This window comes from Crinia signifera, chromosome 5 (genome assembly GCF_055691185.1).
Source record: "Crinia signifera chromosome 5, ASM5569118v1, whole genome shotgun sequence".
NCBI classification, from domain to species: Eukaryota; Metazoa; Chordata; class Amphibia; order Anura; family Myobatrachidae; genus Crinia; species Crinia signifera.
This window is the reverse complement of record NC_139221.1, coordinates 132,488,774-132,509,114: the sequence shown is the minus strand read 5'-3', so window position 1 is coordinate 132,509,114 and position 20,341 is coordinate 132,488,774. Positions and strand designations below refer to the sequence as shown.

General features: G+C 42.5%; 1 long non-coding RNA gene across 1 annotated transcript; it reads right to left on the bottom strand.

Moving 5' to 3' along the window:
- Positions 1-4,421: 4,421 nt before the first annotated feature.
- Positions 4,422-9,390, bottom strand: LOC146079550 (uncharacterized). Its single transcript, XR_014474601.1, has 3 exons — positions 9,179-9,390; positions 6,912-7,080; positions 4,422-6,834 (listed from the first exon to the last, which is right to left on the bottom strand). It is a non-coding gene; the product is annotated as an uncharacterized LOC146079550 (long non-coding RNA).
- Positions 9,391-20,341: the final 10,951 nt, after the last annotated feature.

Here is a 20,341-nt window from a genome sequence, read left to right as displayed (position 1 = left end):
GGCAGCTTCCCGCCACAAGAGGGACCTGCAATGGAATGAGACCCGAATATATTTATTCTAAGATTACTCCCCAGAAGTTTTTTGTGCTCAAAGGGAATTTTTTACAGGATGCTGATATGGAGGGTTCTATTACAGGTTGATGCGTGTCTTCAAGTATCACTAAGCAGTACATTCCTTTATTTACACCTTTGGTAATTCTCCAGTTGATTATCCCGCCAACTGTATTTTTGCAGTTGCTTTAACTATGTTCTATTTGACTGAGATCGGTCTGAAATGGAATTAACCATTGGAGAAAATTAGTCACCACTACGCAGTTTTTTCTATTGATACATACTGTGAAATGGGAATCATTTGAGGACCTCTCTGCTAATTGAATATATATTGTTTTTCTATAATATATATTAAGGTGTTTGTAATCTATACAATGTAATTTCAAGTGATATTTATACTGTGTGAGGCCAACCTTATTGCCTAATTTTTCTTGTGTTTAGTGTAATGTTTCTGTGTTTCAATGGTGGCCTGCTATTATGACCTCGGATGGTGCTTTGATATTTTCTGTTGTATATCCTATGATATCACACTCTATGCTGCCATTCATGTTTTTTTTTTAAATAATGTACTACATTGGGCTAGGTTCCCTGTCTCGACCTTTGTTTTAATATTCTGATAATTCTCACATGTGAAGTCCACGTTGAGTACTAATATGGTGTGCTTATGCATTTCACCGAGCTGTTGCTACAAAATGAGGAGACTTTGGGTGAAATTTAATAGGATGAGAGATTCAGAAAGTGAGAGATTTGGTAAAAAATCACCAGCTTTTTAAAGCAGCAATCATGTAAACTTCAAAATCAAACTGATTTTGCAGTGTAAATGATTGCCGCTTTAAAAAAAAAAGAGGAAGATTTCTTACCAAATCTCTCTCTCAATCTGTCATCCTATTAAATGACTTTCTTTTTGTTTTTATTTTTGTTTGTATGTTTGTATGTTTGCTTTTTTTCTGCTCCTACATTTATTTTGGGATGGATGTCTGACATCGATTGTTGTATATTTTACTGGCTCAAATGGCTGTGGAAATTAAAATAGGGACTTGGAATAGGCACTTGGAATGTTGGAGGTATCACTTCCCCTATTAAGAGGAAAAAAATATTGGGTAATTAATAAAATGTAAACTGAACATAGTCCTCCTTCAAGAAACTTACTTACTACCCTCTTTTGAGTTGTTCTTCCAAAGCAGTAGGTGTGAAAAGACAACATAGACAGATATAGTGAAATTTAATAGGATGAGAGTTTCAGAACGTGAGAGATTTGGTAAGAAATCACCATTTTTTTTTAAAGTGGCAATCATTTACACTGCTAAACCAGTTTGATTTTGCAATGTAAATGATTGCCGCTTTAAAAAAAAACTGGAAATTTCTTACCAAATCTCTCACTGAATCTCTCTCACTGAATAGTGCGCACAATAATATATCATGCAGTTAACAAGATTCTGAAAGAAGAGTGACATCCAATATACCTCAACACAGATCTAAAGTTACAATAAACCAGAAGCTCATACAGCGCTCTGTTACGCCATATGTGACAAAATAAAATAAAGATAATACTGTCCTTATCTTTCATAATTTTGGTCACTTGCAATATATACCATAGTAGTAGAAAACCTGCAAATATAACCCCTTACCTCACACAGCCATTTAGCATGTATGGTTTGGGGGAAGAAGAAGACAAAAAATAGTAATTGATGTTTTAATGATATATTTGCACTTATATGTAATACCCCACTATACAAGGTGTTACGAATGGCACTGTGCAGTGCGCTACAGCGTACATGTTTACACAGGTGGAAAAATCCCAGCAGCCTCGGCAGCTGCCCAAGCAGGCAGGGGCAGGTCACAAGACTAGTAGCAGCTAGAAAGACTCTGAGGTAACTGAAATGGAGGAAGGGCTGTGCTGTGTCTATGAGACCTGCTGTAACAGACTAGCTAACCCTTGAGTAAGGGGTAAAAGGAACATTGTTGCCATAATCCTCTGACTGTGGTGTGTACGTTGTATGGAGTGCTATAGTGCCAATAACCTGCGAAGCAACCCCTTCATCCCCAGCAAGTTGTTACTGACTGAGGCAGGCTGAGGCCTCCAAATAAGGCAAGACGCCGGGACAGCTGCTTTCAGCCGGGTATCAGGACAGAGTCATCGAGAGAGGTATAACTAGGGTTGCCGCCTCATCCCTTTAAAACTGGAGACATATTAATTACACAGGTTCTGTAGCTGGCTGACTTCAAGACTCAATTTCAACTGTTTTTTTTTTTTAAACAGCTATCAGACTTCATTCCAACTGTGTTTTTTTTTAAATCAGCCACAGAACCTGTGTAATTAACCCCTTGAGTGGTGGGTTTTGCTGGGGCGGGACAAACCTGCCAGGGCAGGTTTGTCCTGCCCCAGCAAAACCCACCACAGGCATTTGGAAGCCCTCCTCCCTCACCTGTGCTCCGGCGTTAGTACGCCGGAGCTTCCTTGTTGCCTCTCTTCCCCCTAAGCTGCGGCGCCTGTCACATTGAGCAGTGACGTCGGCGGCAGGCTGGGGGATGATCTCGGCGGCTCGGAAGGACTCGGGTGCCTGAGCGCTCCCGAGTCCCCCCGAGCCGCGCCGACCATACCCGAGCCTGCCGCCGACGTCACTGTAAAATGAGTGACGGGCGGCTAGGTGACGGGCGGCTAGGTGGCGGGTGGGTCAGTGGAGCTCCGGCGAGCCGATCGCCGGAGCAGAGGTGACGGGGGGGACAAGTTTGTGGCGGGGGGGTGATCACTAGAGGTGCTGCGCCAGTGGTGCACACCTGGACACCACTGGTGCGCACCTATTGTCTATTAGTGGTATGCCCGGAGATTTTCCGGGACAGCCCGCTGCGGCAGCGCAGCTGAGCCCGGAAAATCTCCGGGCATACCACTCAAGTGGTTAATATGTCTGCAGGATTAAAGGGATGAGGTGGCACCCCTAGGTATAACCCAAACCCCTTACACTACACCTCAATGGCAAGACTGTATGTTAATGAAAGCTGGCCCAAGAAAGTAACACAAGCAATAAGTGTACTCAGAACTACCCTTGTAGTTTCTACCCTTCCCTGTGTAACCCTGGACTGCATTACTAGCTACAGTGTAAGGATTTGCTGCACCTATGTCAGATGATGATGTGCAAAGCCGTTACATTACACAAAGGAGTGTAAACTCAGACGTTGTCTGAGTTTAAAGTGAACTTTTACACGAGGAAGCAGTTTCCAGGAGAGACGCTGCTTGACTTTGCCCTCAGTCTACAGGAGGCACTTCGAGAACTACAGGCCATGGATCCAACAGAAGTTTTACCAACCGATGAAATATTAATTCATAATTTTTTAGAGGGGTCCCTTGAGGAAATAGTGAAAATTCGCTTACGCCTCCTTCAACTACAGTTACCAAGCAGCTCATTTTTGTGCTTCAAGGAAGCTGCCATTAAGATGGAAGGAACATTCCAGAGGCAAGAAATATCTGAGATGTTGATGTACCAAGAAAAGACTGAAAATCAGGAAATCATACAGATGTACATAAAATAAAAAGTTGTTATACAGGATGCTCAGGCTCAAAGGAACAATTTATTAATTACAATAGGAATGCAAGTTGCACAACTGACCCTTGGGTTAACAGAAATGTCACAGCAATTGCGTAATATCATGCAGCAACAGGCAAAGAGCAAAGAAGAGACAGACTGAAGCATCAATAAAGGAGAGTTTAGAGGTGTGGACCTTCATTCTACAATCCAAAATCAAATTGAAATGGTTACCATACCAGCTACAAACATAGATCTGAACTCAGTGCAAGAAAAGTTACAGGATAAGTCACTTGGCTTAACATGCAAAATGGCTATGGGTTTATCAATCGTAATGACACCAACAAAGATGTGTTTGTACATGATATGGCCATCCAGAGAAACAACCCCAGTTAATATCTTCAAAGCCTCAGAGAAGGAGAAGTTGTGGAATTTGATGTAGTCAATGGAGAAAAAGGTTTACAGGCAGCAAATATCACAGGCCCTGGTGATGTTCCATTAAAAGGCAGTAGATATACACCAGATCGCAAGTGTTCTTGGCGCTATCAACGTTGCAGAGATTCTCCGCGTAATTATCAGCGATACCACCAATTCTGCATTAAATAAGAGGAGTCTGAAGAAATGGAAAGTGTGCTACAAAGTACAATTCAGTAACAGGCTAATATGATGAGTCATTACCCACCATTCTATTTAAAAAAGCCACATGAACAAAGACAACTATGGGCCTTATTCTGGTCGGTGCGACCGGATCCGATTATGCGTCCAGGACCGTGCGTGCGAAACCCCGCCTTCCATACGGATCGCCAACTCTGTCCGTACGCGGTAAGAAGCTGGCCGAACGGACCGCACGTGTATTTTACACGGAATACGCCTCCTCCATCTAAGGGAACCTCCCCCATCATTCGATGGTCGCAGACCATCGAATGCAGGACCGAGTGCTCCACCAGCTCCCGCAACCTCAGACCACACGGACATTTTTCCGTGCAAAAGCCGGGATCTGGGCGGGCAGCTGACATCCGGCGATGTCATATGTCCGCCCCCTACACGTGCGTCACGGCCGCATTACCATACGTACGCCCAGCGTTTGCATGGGAACGCCCATGAAACGCGGGGCGTATGCATATGGTAATGAGCACAAATAGCCCTTCACGCCCCTCTCCACCCCCTGTTCGGAGTGTTCACATATCATGCGGGATTTGGCCGTACGCCCCGCTCGCACATGCGCAGAGACGCCTCTGCACATGCGCAGACACAAAACATCGCCGCACCAACCAGAATAAGGGCCCATATGCTGAAAGTCAAGTAAAGAGTGAACTTTTGAAAAGAACAGATGACCATAAAGCGGTGGAATTGAATGTATGTATGCAACAAAACCTGCAAGAAATTGATTAGCCTGAACCTCCTAAAGAGTTATTAACTCAATGTGACTAGAATGGATGGCATCAATTTTAGTACAGTCTATCCCAATCAGGCAGGTTCAAGTGCAGCTGATCAGAAAAGAGAATCTGAAGGTGTAATCTATATGGCAACAACAGAAGGACTGGGAATCCCTGAACCCAATTGTTTATATTCAGTTATATAAAATTCCAAAACGAATGTTCTTGCAGAATCCCGTAGTACAGCTAAAGAGGCTGGAAAATATAATTCTCCAGAGTGGCATCACCCACACTGTGATAACGCCATGATAAGCTCAATAGAAGTAGACTCATAATGCAATGGCCATTAAGGAAGTCAGGAAAGAGGAACAAAGGTGACCCACATATTCAGTGTACTGTAGATTATAGACCATGATATAGAGTGTAACTTTTGTATCTAATGTATATATTTACCTCTTGTTCAAACTGTAATATGAAACTGTTAAAGAGCCTGTTCTATACTGAAGATTAAATATTTCCATTTACATGAGGACACGTAAAATTCTAGCAGGAAAGTATGTAATGCCCCACTATACAAGGTGCTATGAAAGGCACTGTGCAGTGCGCTATAGTGTACATGTTTACACAGGTGGAAAAATCCCAGCAGCCTCGGTAGCTGCACAAGCAGGCAAATGACTAGTGGCAGTTAGAGAGACTCTGAGGTAACTGAAATGGAGGAAGGGCTGCGCTGTGTCTATGAGCCCTGCTGTAACAGACTAGCTAACCCTCGAGTTAGGGGTAAAAGGAACATTGTTGCCATAATCATCTGACTCTGGGCAAGTGTAAGCTGTATGGAGTGCTATAGTGCCAATAACCTGCAAAGCAATCCATTCATCCCCAACAAGTTGTTACTGACTTAGGCAGGCTGAGGCCTCCAAATAAGGCAAGACGCCGGGACAGCTGCTTTCAGCCAGGTATCAGGACAAAGTAATCGAGAGAGGTATAACCCAAACCCCTTACACTACACCTCAATGGCGAGACTGTATATTATTGAAAGATGGCCCAAGAAAGTGACACAAGCAATAAGTGTACTCAGTACAAGGGTCGTTCCCTGTGTAACCCTGGACTGCATTACTAGCTACAGTGTAAGGATTTGCTGCAGCTACAGCTGATGTTTGCGGTGCAAAGCCATCATTCATAGTTACATTACACAAAAGAGTGAAATAATTATCAGCTAGAAGTAGATCCTTAGTTTGAGAAAGTTACCTGAAGAAAGTTAAATAGTAGCCACTAATTGGGTGCTGAACTGTGTCATAAGCAATTCAAAGAAAAGAAAACTTTTCCCTTTGGAAAACAGCCGGCCTAGTCCTGCACAATGTCCATACTTCACATAAGACTCTGAGCTTGGTGACCTGTATAAGGAGCTATCAGGATTACAGTTGAGTACTCCAACGTGAATTACTGTACATAATAGACTTAAATGGGGCCCCATAGGTGATGCAAACTTATTTTGGTTATTTGTAAATTGCCTTTATTATTTAATAGGCTGGCTAACTGTTTTAGTGAATTCTAAAAAGGTTTTGGCTGTGATATGTAGTGCATGCAGGTTATTACCATTTGTGATAACCATTTTCAAATTTTACAGTTAAGAAAAGATTACTTAGAAGCATTTCCGCTTAATAAAATACCAAAGAGAAATTTTGTAATGAATCTCCATGTGAATTGTACAGAGATTTGTGTTGGGAATTAGTTGTGTAATGGATCTCAGAAGTCGTGCTTGTTTATAAACTGAATTTTTTCTTGAGTGTCACAAATATATGCGCATGAATCAAATGAAATCCCAGGCCACACTGCTAACATCCACAATCTCTCCTGTTATCCAAACTCGAGTAATCACTGGCCAATTTCCTATAATGGGTAAACAAAAAGGCAGCATTAGTGCAGATCAATAAAATACATATACTTAAAAATTAAAATGCACTCACAATATACATGTATTAAAAAGCATAACAATAAGTCCCCAAGGCAAGGCCAGAACTCAGGAGTAACCATCCCCGGATCGGTGAAAGTAGCAGCAGACAGATCAGCTGGATTCCAGGTAAGTTCTCACACAGTCCACAGCAAGTCCAAGGGTCCAGAAAGATTGTGGCAACCCTAATTGGATAAATCGAATAGTGGTCTCACAGTTAACTATGTTACAATCAAACCTTTGGTACAAATGGAACTGCCATTAAAGTATCTGCCATCTGGTACATTTTTGTATTATACACAGGGCCTATATCGATAAACAGATACAAAACATGCAGGATAAACCTATCTTGCACTTTCTAAACACAATGTTTCCATGTGACGAAAAAAACTGCAGCTGTTCTCTCCAATTAAGCAAGTTGACCATGCAAATTAAAGGAGAGAAAACATAGTTTAATACAACATTTAATAATTAAAATCAAGATAATACATTAAAATCACACATAAAAATATGTTGGACCAGGATAAGTCCAGCAGGTTGGAAGTGGTGAATAATTACCAAGTGGTGTTATAATTGTGGCCAAACATTTCCAAAAATCGCACAATAAGGTGCTTACTGTTTACTCCTCACCACGCTCCTGGATGTTCTCCGTTCAATCACCTACGCATTTCTACACCAACTGGGTTATTTTTCAAGGTAAATACATGGTGCAGATGCAAACTCCATATTATTAAACAATAATAGAGGTTCTTGGTATATCAATTGGCCAAGAAATATTTGCCCACCAACCAGCTTCACGGTGACCTCATTTCTGGTGGGTCCCTAATACTAAGTTTGAATCTGAGGCGCGGAACCCCAAAAAGGTTGGCATAGACCAGTCACCCCAGGGCAGCACACAAGTGAAAAACTAAGCTAAAGGTGTATTAATAAGAAAGAAGCAGAAGCTAGAGGTTAAAAAGTGAAGTGCTAGAAAGTATAATATATTAGTGGAAAATAAATAGTGCTAAATAAATGTTAGGGTGTGCCACCTGGAAAGCAACTCAGCCACACCAACCCAAGGGGAGCCGCACCCCAAATCCATCCCCAACACTAGCAATTAATGTCAATTTTAGATCTTACCTACATTGTGCCTCCAGTTTGCAGTCTGTGGCTACCAGGGACCAAGCTGGTAAAATAATATTCAAATCAGGTGGGTGGGGTGCTACTCTAAGTTGAAGGAATCCCAACCTTCAAGTGTACAGGTGTACACAATATTAGCTTATGGGGGGGATCTTAGAATGCACACTCTATATACATGAGGCGCCATCATTTTCTGCAAAGAAAAATACATGGTGCAGATGTACACTCCATATTATTAAACAATAATAGAGGTTCTATTGGCATATTATTAAACAATAATTGGCCAAGAAATATTTGCCCACCAACCAGCTTCACGGTGACCTCATTTCTGGTGGGTCCCTAATACTAAGTTTGAATCTGGGGCGGGGAACCCCAAAAAGGTGTGCATAGGCCAGTCACCCCAGGGCAGCACACTGTGTCAGTGTAGTGTACAGGGCTGTGTTAGTCAGTGTGTCATATATAAGGGGCTGTGTGTGTCACTGTCAGTGTCAATCAGTGTAGTGTACTCTAAAAAATATATATAGATATTTTTCTCTTCATTATTTACAATGTTTGTGGTGTCTGGTGTGCTGCACTGCATTGCACCCCAGTACACCATAGTGAGAGACTCTGGCAGAACCGTGTGTGATTGTTCTGCCTCCACGCAGTGGCCCTTATTCAGATCTGATCACAGTACAAATTTGTTTGAAAAATAGGCAATACCATATGCACTGCAGGTGTTGCAGACTGCAAAAGGGCAGCTCCTATTGGGAGAGATGCCCTTTGTGTTGCTCACCACATATGTTAGTACATATGTGGTGAGCATTGGTGTGATGGGTGGAGGGATATACCACCGCTGCTTGGTACACCCCACCCAAAGAGATGTAGTTTAACTTGACGCCAACAGATGGCAGTGTTTAGGTGACACACAGACACTAGACATATACAGCATATATATAGATGATCCTGCCAGCTTCAGTAGGATGCAGGATACAGTATATGCCTGCACTTCCGTGGTTTGTTTGGGGCTTTGTGAAAAATTATGAGCCTCCAGCAACTTACGGAAACAATTTACCAGCGCAGCTGTTTTGTTTTGGTTTGTTTGTGACTGTTGCAGATAAATAGTCCTGTGCTCACCTCTTTCAAGGCGTTCCCTCTAAATGCGCATATTTCATTCCTACTCACCATGGTGCTGAGCTACAGGAAAGGCAGCATTTTGTCTCCACAACATCTGATGGCAGCCCTGTATGCAGCTAGTAAAGACGCTCTTCTGCAGCTCCCCAGCATCTCATGTGTTAATTCACACACAGCTCCTTTTGCAGACATAATATAATTTTATCACAAGCCTATCACTATTATGATTGGTGTCACACACATATATAATGACAATAAGAATGTTGGGAAGAACTGTGCTAAAAAGCATCCAGAATATTCTGTTACAAGTATAAAACCACCAGAGGGTGCTAAATGCACATAATGCCAAATAAGCATCTTATATCTTAGAAAATAAGAGACAACGAAATTACTGCTGAAAGCATTGTTGTTTTTCTTAGTTGAAAATCTATTAACCTCTATTAACCTCTTCTGTTAAATTCTATACTGGGTAGACTTTGTCATAGGGAGAAATGCTGAAATGTGGAAACATTGCTTATAAGTATGCAATGTAAATCATGTTAAATTCAACAGAACCTTTATTTAATGTAATTCCATTAAAGCTTTTTTGTCATATTATTCTCAAATGTATATTATTCTAAAATGTATATGTTTTTATCTCATAAACGTTATCTACTGTTTTTATTTCAATTTAATACTGAATATTGTACTTATGTAGCACCCTATTTCAATCTATAGCTTAGCAAGTGGTCAATAATGTAAGTATTTGTTACTAGGCATATCCATTCGCATGCGGCCAAATGGGCGAAAAATTATTTGATGGTCACCTTTTTTTTACCAATTTGCAAATAAGTAGGCTAGACTGTCTTTTATGTGTTTCAAACATTGCTGAATTCAGGGCGGGCGTTGAAGTCATCTGACATCAGCCGCCCGCCCCATGCAAGGTTTGACATGCCTGTGTTCTAATGGGAATGCCGGGCATTTTTCTGGGCACACCCACTGTATTTGTGGGCACACCCAGGAAATACTGGCAATCCTATTGGGGCAGCCCTCTGCCCACCCCGATCTGTGCAAAGGCATTCGCACAGCTGGTCTGCAGAACCATATTTTTGATGATACGCATGCGCAGATCCGCAACACCGTTCTCAGGACCGAGTTCGGAAATCACTGAGCCAACCTGAATCAGGCCCTAAGATAGGACTTCTATTGAAGATGGGATGTTGCCCATAGCAACCAATCAGATTCTTCTTCTTACTTATTAGGCACGTTCTGGAAGGTAATAGATAGAATCTGATTGGTTGCTATGGGCAACATCCCATCTTCAATAGAACTCCCATCTTTGTAAATTTACCCCATAGTGTCTGGTGCAGGGTTACAACTTATTCTGTATCCCATATAATAAAAGGCTTCTGCTTCTGCTCATCTCTATGGGAGGAATAGAGTGTTTTTCTTACCAGTGGCCACTAGATGACACCCAATTAAACAATCAAGTGTTGCTTCATTCGCCGCGGCTGACATTACTGTCATGTTTTTCTGTCATTATGACTGGCTAATTCATGATTGCAAGCAAAGCAAAAGAGCAAGAAATTGGGGGAAACCATGTGCACTGCAGGTGGAGCAGATGCAACATGTGTAGAGATTTAGAAAAAGAGATTTGGGGCCAAATGTAATGAGTGAGGGAATCAGAGAGATTTGTGGAGTTTTCCCAATTTTTTAAAGCAGCAATCTTAAATACTACAAAACCAGGTTGATTTTGGCATTTCATTGATTGCCACTTTAAAAATTGGGAAAACTCTCCCAACATCTCTCACTTTCTGATTCTCACACCCTATTACATTTGGCTCTTGAAATCTAAATTGCATTTTCTCCTGAATAATACTTGTTGGTTTTCATGCTAAATTGCAGCAGCTTCTGAAATACCCTACACCAGGCATGTCCAAACTGTGTCCCTCTAGCTGTTGTGAAACTACACATCCCAGCATGCCTTGCCATAGATTTAGCATTCCCTAATAGAAAACCTGTGGCAAGGCATAATGGGACTTGTAGTTCCACAACAGCTGGAGGGCCATAGTTTGGCCATGCCTGCCCTACACCCTTCTGTATTCATTCACAATTGCAATGAGCATGGTATTGGAGCTCACCAGGATTGAGTAAATTGATCTCCATATACATTGACCTCTTGAGAGCCAAAATTTCTGTGAGAGATGCGCAACATATCCACTAAAAATGGCAGCATCACTCACATTTGTTATATAAATTCAAATAAAAAATGTTATTTAAAATAGATTATATTTCCTGTATAAGGTAAACCTTACAGATCATTATGATGAATACAAATGTTTGCTTGGCAATTTTCAAACCTATTTTGACAAATTCACTTGGCACTCAAAGGTTTAATAGCAGCTGGAATGTATGACAGATTGTGTGTACATTGCAAGTACATTGTGTGTCCAAACACCTCCAATTTTGCCAGGGAGTTGAAGGGAAATTTGGGCACAATGTCCTGAGCTGGCGCAAGCTGGAGGACAGTGAAATGTGGAATTCACACTACTGTATCCACAAGCATGTTTAGGAAGCAGAGAGTGGTAACATGTCTAAATATGGCCATGCATCAGAAAGACCTGCTCACAATCATGATTGTGTTGAAATTTTCCTTCAACTCACTGGCAAAATTTGTGGTTTTTGGACACACAATGAAATCACAATGTGCACGCAATCCATCATACAATCCAGCTGCTGCATACAACCATGGGGTCAGTGCTCATTGCCAGGAGTTAATGCTCTTTGCCAGGGATTAATGCTCATTGCTCATTGCTGGATGTTAATGCTCCTTGCCAGAAGTTAATTGTCCTTGCCAGGTGTTAATGCTCATTGCCAATGGGTCTCAAAGCTTTGATGAAGACAGATGTTAGAGGCCATATAAAGCACATGCAATCTGGTCCCAATCACAACTGATCAGACGTGTATCACATCTGATCAACGGACCAACCATTCCACCCTCTGGACCATGGATTGCACGATTGTGTGCACAAGATGTGCACACAATCTGCATACAATCCGTCTTCCATCAATCCATCTTCCAACCCCTCGAGATTGTGTGCTTGGATACAATCTTGTTCAGGTGTATGGGGGCCATAAATGTGATTCCACAATGAATTTTGCTTACAATTTTGGGGTTTACACCAACTGATAGAGAAAGAGAAAGGATATCTCATGAGGGTAATCCTTGGAGGTGCTTGGCTTGAGCTGTCTGCGCAATAGTAGCAGCTGCTGATAAACAGGATAGTTAGGCCAGTGTTTATACTGAAAAAGGGTTTTTGTGGGAATAGCAATGCTAAAATAAGTTAAAATATAAATCTAATAATTGGATTGATTTCACAAAACTTTAGAAATAAAAACATGATAAACATAACATATGATGCATATATCTGCAGTTAATGAACGGCACCTGATCAAAAAAGGAAAAAGGCATTCAAGATCTTTTTCCCTAAGTGGTGCCCACTTCAATGGATTGTTATATTATTTATTCATACTGTTTAGATGGGGGTACAGCGCCAGTGATCACCTAATTTTTTGTCAATGAACATCACCCAATTGATTGCCAGATAGCTTGTCTGTTCCTATTATACCTCTATGGATACAGCAGTCTCTCAGAGTCACAATGTGCAACTCCAGAACTAGTCACACCAGTTCAACCCTCAGGCGTGACAAACATGTTTCATAATTTATGTTTAACATTCTATGTCAAAAACAGGTATAATTACAGCATGTGTTTGCACATAGGTCTTGGTTTATTTTGTAATATATTATGTAGATTTTTAATACTATTTGGGGATTAAATTATGTAGGTTAATGATGATACATTATATAAGAAAAAGATCATTTTGAAAGCCCCAAGGCGCACTCAAAGTCGTTGCTGCCACGCCGCGAAGAAGGACCACAGAAAATCCTCAGGATGAGGATGAAGGAATGGACATACACAACAAATGGTGGCAAATGGTGCTGGACTCTTTTTCAGGCTTTAAAATCCAGTTCTCATGGATAAAAGTTGGTTACCTGTGAATAAAAGAAATAACACAAATCATGGGAAAATGTACAAATTTCAAGCAGTGGAATGAGGCAGATCCAAGAGTGGGAAGAAGGGTGCATACCCCACTCACTCGAAGAAAGAAGAATCCAGGTGTATAAAGGTTTTTTTAAGGATCACCTTGGTGGTAGGGCGGATGGTAATTACCAAATCACTCTGTTAATTTGAGTAATGTGCGTACCGTACTCACACAGCAACACACCGTGGTCCACTCTTAATGCTATCTTTACTCTCCCATGCCTCCTCTGGTTAGGTCAATGATAGTCCTCCAACTTGATTGGTTGGATTATGGGGAATATGGGGAAATAAATAAATAAATATGTGTGAGGGCACTCAGAGTTAGACGAATATTGTGCTCAGGATTTGGCTAAGTGTAGGAAGAGCGTACCCCACAGAAACAAAAACAGTGTCATTCTTATAAAGGTTTCTTTTTTAAAATTCCTACAGATCACCTCATGAGAAATGCCAGGAGTGAATTACCAAGAGTTGAATTAGATTCCTTCTTTAGGGTGCTTACCATACTCACACAGCCAATCACTGTGGTCCTCTCATAAAGGTATCTTTGGTAATGGTGGTCCTTTTTTCAATTCCACGATATGTCCCCCTCAATTATGGTGGTCATATGGAAAGAACAAGAAGGTCCGCTCAGTAAACCTTTTTAATAGATAAAAGCACATACACAAAAAAATACATAAATACAGTGACAGAAAGACATCTAAGGACAGCAAAAGTGGCCACTTACTACAAACCCAGATGTCTCACAAAAAGAAGGGGTCAGTCATATCGACTCGCAGTACTTTAAAAAATGTTTAAAGTAAAGATGTTCCTGCTTCAGGAGGCACTGTACCCTGGTTCTGCTACAATGCATAGCATGGTCTCCCACAGACTCCAGTTCCCCATTCAAACCTATGGGTAGGGGGGGAGCACACACTACCTGCTACCTCTACAGGCTCCCCTTGTAGTCATGGATAGCGTCAGCATCATTTCACACTTCCAGTGCTGGTGTGACTCCACCCTTGCTGCCCTATGACTCCCTCATATAATACTATGGGTAGTGGGAACTTTGCTTCCTGCTACATCTGCCAACTTCCTACATCTAATGTGTGGGTAGTGACACCCTGGTACCTCACAATGCACCAGAAATTCTACCCATTATGTGAACACATTGTGGACCAAGATGAATGTAGACATGTCTCTACAGTGCCTAAATGTTAATATTCCTAAAACACGGCCCTTCACCGGTGAGTCCTACTATGACACAGTACTATCCCTCTTACATGCCCTTAATCACAGTTACAGTAGCTTTTCTTAATATTTATTTTTTCACAGTTAGTGTACAATCAATCATACTGCTGAATTCGGCTACAAATTCAGCATTATATATGAATCAAAAATACACGTCATTTTCCAAGCATATTTGGCTTCTCTGTGAAAAAAAAAAAAGAAATACCATATATACTCGAGTATAAGCCTACTTTATCAGAACATTTTTTATGCTGAAAAAGCCCCCCTCAGCTTATACTCGAGTGAGGTCCCACTTGAGTCAATAAGTTTTCCCAGTTTTTTGTTGTAAAATTAGGTGCCTCGGCTTATATTCGGGTCGACTTATACTCGAGTATATACGGTAACAAGCCCTGAACTCATTGAGTCGGTCCTAGTGGCAGATATACAGGGGTGGAAATAATTTGGGGTCCACTTGTATTTCTTTAACCAGCACCGGGCTCTGGGCCCGGTCCTGACTCCCAAAAAAGGGAGAAAAAAGGAGAAGCGTCCTCAGTATTTTAAAAGCCAGAGGTGTAATGCCACAAACATGGGATACTTTTTATATAAGGTTCACTGGACAAATTAGGAGCAGTGTGACTGGTCAGCAAGGGCCAGGTCCTGGGCTTTCTTTTTTTTACACAGAGAAGCATCCCACAGATCTGACTGGTCTGTGTGATGCTTCATGCTCATCCATATTTGGCTGCCAGGACGCATGGCAGCCAAATACGAATCACTTCACCATTGGAAAATACTGATCCAGTGTCAGCCGCACTTGCCTGCGGCATCTCCGGCATCATAGCTCCCCTGCTGTGTGGGTCTCCTGGCAGCGGCTCTCCCCCAGCATCAGCCTCCCTGCTGCTGGTTGCTTGGCAACCAGGGATGCTAAGGCGCCTCCATCTGGTAGTGTGACAGCTTCCTCTCGATGGTTGCCGGGATGAGAGGAGATGCCAGGTGGGAGCGCCGTTCTCAGCTGGGCCATTAACCACCGGGCGCCTGGGCAGGTTTCTCTACAGGTGATTCATCACCTAATCCCTTTTAAGGGATTCTAGCCAGCCCCGCCGGTGATAGTTCTTCTGCAGCTATTCACCTGCCTGCCTTCCGCTGCATTCTGTGTCCTGGCTGATCCTCTTGTTGTCTGCTGGTCAGTTCCACGCAGCTCCTGGGATTCCATTTCGTGCCTGGTCCTGGTTCTTTTTCACAGCAAGTGCTCATTTGGGAGCACTGGTGTTTCCTTCCATTTATCATTATTGGCAACTTGGTGGACAATATTGTTATTCCACTGGTCCCCAGTTGCATAGCGTGGATCTGGCCAGTCCAGAGTTCAACACAGCTTGGCGTTGTAAATTGCTATTCAGGGTTTCATCTGTTTTCAGTACCTGTCATACCTTTCGTGTGGTTTGCTGTGTCTTTTGTGTGGTGTATATTATGTTTTTGTGTGGCATTATATCTCATGCTTGTGACTAGATTACTCCTAGTTTTGTAACGAGGTCACGGTTACAAGGGTAAAATCAAATTTCCCCCTGTATTGGCTTAGGAGCCGTGAGCCGGTTTATTTCCATCAGGTCCCATTAGCCACTTTACACTTTTTGACAGTTCCTATAGGATCACTGGTACCTTGTCCCATCTTAAGACCTGATGGCACCGGATTTGGGGTGGAATAAAGTCACCCCTTCAAACATGTCTACTGTAGGTGAAGCATTAGCATCCATAGGTAGAAAGAGAACAAAGTAGCGCTAATATACTAATGAGGAGTTAAAAATGAATATATGCATTTAATGGTGCACATGAACATACATCAGAGAAATAATAGGGGACATTAACAACTACACATTTGATTGCCACACCTCCTAATAGATGATAATGGTATTCGTTCCTATGTATACCACCGTACTTGAATGTAGACATTGGGAAATATTGAACCACATCAGTTGGCACAGTCTCCAGTAAAGTTCTCAAATAGTGGTATAGTTACCAATTGGGTCCACCTGAGGAATTATTCCAATTTAGGATTGCATGGCAGCGATATCCTCTTTCATGGTGAAGGTACAGAGATGGAGTCCACCGTGTGAAGTAAACAGCTGGAAAAAAGTCCCCAATGATGGGTGGTTGGTCCAGATCCAGTAAAGTGCAGTAGTGCAATGGTGGCAATAGGCAGTGAAATGGGCTTGCAGCTCATAATGCGTTTCACTGTCACAGGTACAGCCCCATAGGACCAATCAACAGAGGCAGCGTAGGACTTGCTCTGGCCATTCTAAACAGTGGTCACAGCTGTGGGGTTATATTCAAAACTGTAACATCCAGGGCTCACATGTATTTGGATAATGGAAGTTCGAGTAGTTTAATTTTCCAATGAAACTGAACAGCACAGCATTCTACATGTGTTAAGTAACACCACAAATATGCTAATTGCTGTTAAAATCAAGAACCCAGTTTAATAAAAATGTAATGCAGTGCATAATTTTGTTATAATGATTTTATGTATTTACTTTTTCATGGATTATAGATATTTATATTATTGAGATATTATAATATTATCTCACTAAAGTGTACCTTAGCAGATATTTTGAGGATCTCACAGCGATGTTGACACTCAAAGGGTTGAACATGTCATGCTTATCACAGCACATCTTATTACATAGTTGAAAAATAAATTTATCTGCCATTACATAAAATATATGATAACAAATTGCTATGCTGTCTATTCATGTGGAAGAACCAGGGCCATCAGCAGAGGGAATCCTCGGTCTCAGACCCTGAATTCCAGGGACAGCTCCACATCACAAAAGACAGCCCTTAACGCAAGAGCTGTCCTTTGCGTTATTAATCGCATATGTTAGTGCATAAGGAATTAGTATGGATGTGATAGCCAGCGAAAGGGGGGTGGCGGATGTTAGAATATCCCATCCGAGTTTTGAGAGGGGGGGGAGGTGGAAGAGGGCTGGGAGAGAAGAAAAATGAGAGAAAGCAGGGAGAGAAAAAAGGGGATGGTTTGAGTTTGAAAAAAGGGGGGAGGGAATGAGAGGGAAGCTAGATGAGACAGAGTAGGAGTGAGAGAAATAAAGAGAGAAAGAAAGAGAGAAAGAAGGAAAGAAAGAAAGAAAGTAAGAAAGAAAGAAAGAAAGAAAGAAAGAAAGAAAGAAAAAAAGAGGAGGCATGGGGGTAGAGGGAGTTGGATTGGAGAGGAGAGGCAAGGCAAGGGAGAGGAGCAAGCCAGGGTTTGAAAGGGTTTACATGCATCCCTTTTTGCACCCCCCCCCCCCCCCCCCCCAAGTTCAAGAGGTGCTGTAGCAGGTCTTGCGCTCACCTGCAGTGGCTGGTCTTCTGTGCCGCTGCACCCTTCTTCCACAATGGTGTCTTGGCTATGGCTCCATCTCCTGAAGGGCAGTTGACCACCTGCGCCCCAGGTCCCACAGTGGTGGGTCACACGTATCCTCGCTCCAGCGTCAGCAGGTCTCTGCTCTGCCTCCTATGCCAGGCTGTTAAAGTTCCAGCTTCTGCAGCGGCAGGGCTTCTGCCTCCTGTGCCTGGCTCCCACAGCAGTCGCATGAGCCAGGGGGTTTCCTTGGTCCCGGCATGGCGGCACCTTTTCACCAATGCTGGTGCCGCTAAATGGGATGGGACGGTGGGTAGCCATTGCCAGAGTGGTAGTATTTAAAAAAATGTCAAACGGGTGCACCCTGTATAGTTACTCCACTGGGAAGAACACATATTGTAGTATTTTGCTAGTCACAGAATTACAAACTATTTCTTAATGATCAACAATTATTTTATTGCAGTTTTATAGTCTCTTGTTAATTTAAATATGCCATCTCAAGAATAAAATATTTTGTTTATTATCTTAATTATGAGTTTTAATTTTAATCTCATCAACATCAAAAATGCAGTAAATAGTTTTGATAATGGTAGCAAGTAAGGGGCAAACCATTACTAACCTGAATGTTGCAGTGATCTTTATGGCTTCTCCCTATTATTTAAAATCACTAATTAACTAAGGTCCTACAGTATATGTGACTGAACCCACCACTTTACTGCCTGCTCAGGCAGTGCAAATAAAAAATAATGGAAGTTGTAATTAACCCCTTCACGACATTTGACGTACATGTACGTCATGGTCGGGAAGTACTTCCCGACATTTGACGTACATGTACGTCATGGATTCTAACTGTCACTGCGTCTATAGACGCGGTGACAGTTAGGAGATGTCTGCTGTCCCTGACAGCAGACATCCCCCCTCGTCGCCCAGGGGGGGCAGGGGTGCCCCCCCCGGTCGGCGATCGCTGTGATTGGCTGTTCAAATCTGAACAGTCAATCACAGCGTTTCCTGTGTTACCGGCGGCTAAGCCGCTCGGTAACACAGAAAACGGTGGTGATCGGTGCAGCACCGATCACCACCGAGCGGCAGCACCCCCCTCCCACCCGCCGGGCACTCACCCGGCAGCAGCAGCAGCTCCAGCGGCTCCACCGCTACGTCCGGAGCGCACGCTGCGCTCCCCTCCTCCCCCCTCCCCCCCGCAGCAGCAGCAGCAGCAGCATCATGCTGCTGCTGGAAAAGTGAAAAATAAAATAAAATAAAAAATAATGTGCAAATGTGTGTATATATATATATATATATACACACACATATATATATATATATATATATATATATATATATATGTGTGTGTATATATATGTATATATATATATATATATATATATATATATATATATACACACATATATATATATATATATATGTGTGTGTGTGTGTGTGTGTGTGTGTGTGTGTGTGCGTATACCGCACCGATCACCAACGATCGCCAGCCCCCCCCCCTCCCACCCGGCAGCCCCCCTCCCTCCCACCCACCCGGCTGCCGCAGCGCCAGCACCCCTCCCACCCCCCCGCCAGCCGCAGCGCCAGCCCCCCTCCCAAAGCTGGTGACCAAAATGGGGTCACTTGTGGGGGGGTTCCACTGTATTGGTGCTTCGGGGGTCTTGCTAATGCGACATAGCACCCGCCATTCATTCCACCACCAAAAATCACTCCTTCCCTTCTGAGTCCTGCCATGCACCCAACTGGTATTTTTTGGTCACATGTGAGGCATTGCCATACCCGGGAGAAATTGGGGCACAGATTTTGGGGTGCTTTGTCTCCTTCATTCCTTGTGAAAATTAAAAATTTTGAGCCAGAACTGCATTTTTGTGTAAAAAATTTAATTTTTTTACACAAAAATGCAGATCTGGCTCAAAATTTTTCATTTTCACAAGGAATGAAGGAGACAAAGCACCCCAAAATCTGTGCCCCAATTTCTCCCGGGTACGGCAATGCCTCACATGTGACCAAAAAATACCAGTTGGGTGCATGGCAGGACTCAGAAGGGAAGGAGTGATTTTTGGATTTTGCAGCACAGATTCTGGTTGAATGACCCCCGAAACACCCATACAGTGGAACCCCCCCACAAGTGACCCCATTTTGCAAACTACACCCCTCAGGGAATTCATCTAGGGGTATAGAGTACATTTCAAACCCCCCGGGGTTTCACCAATTTTGATACAACTGAGCTGTGAAAATGAAAAATTATTTTTTTTCATTTTCACTGCCCAGTTGTACCACAATTGGTGAAACCCCTGGGGGTTTGAAATGTACACTATACCCCTAGATGAATTCCCTGAGGGGTGTAGTTTGCAAAATGGGGTCACTTGTGGGGGGGTTCCTAACTTTTAGCATCTTATGGTGCCTAGAAACCTACATGGTGCCTAAAAAATAATCTCATAAAAAGGAGTCTCCAAAATCAAGTAGGTGCTCCTTCTATTATGAAGCCTGTGGTTTGGTCACCGTGCACACTAGGGCCACATATAGGATATTTATGAAAACCAAAGAATTGGGGGAATCAATTTTTAGTCAC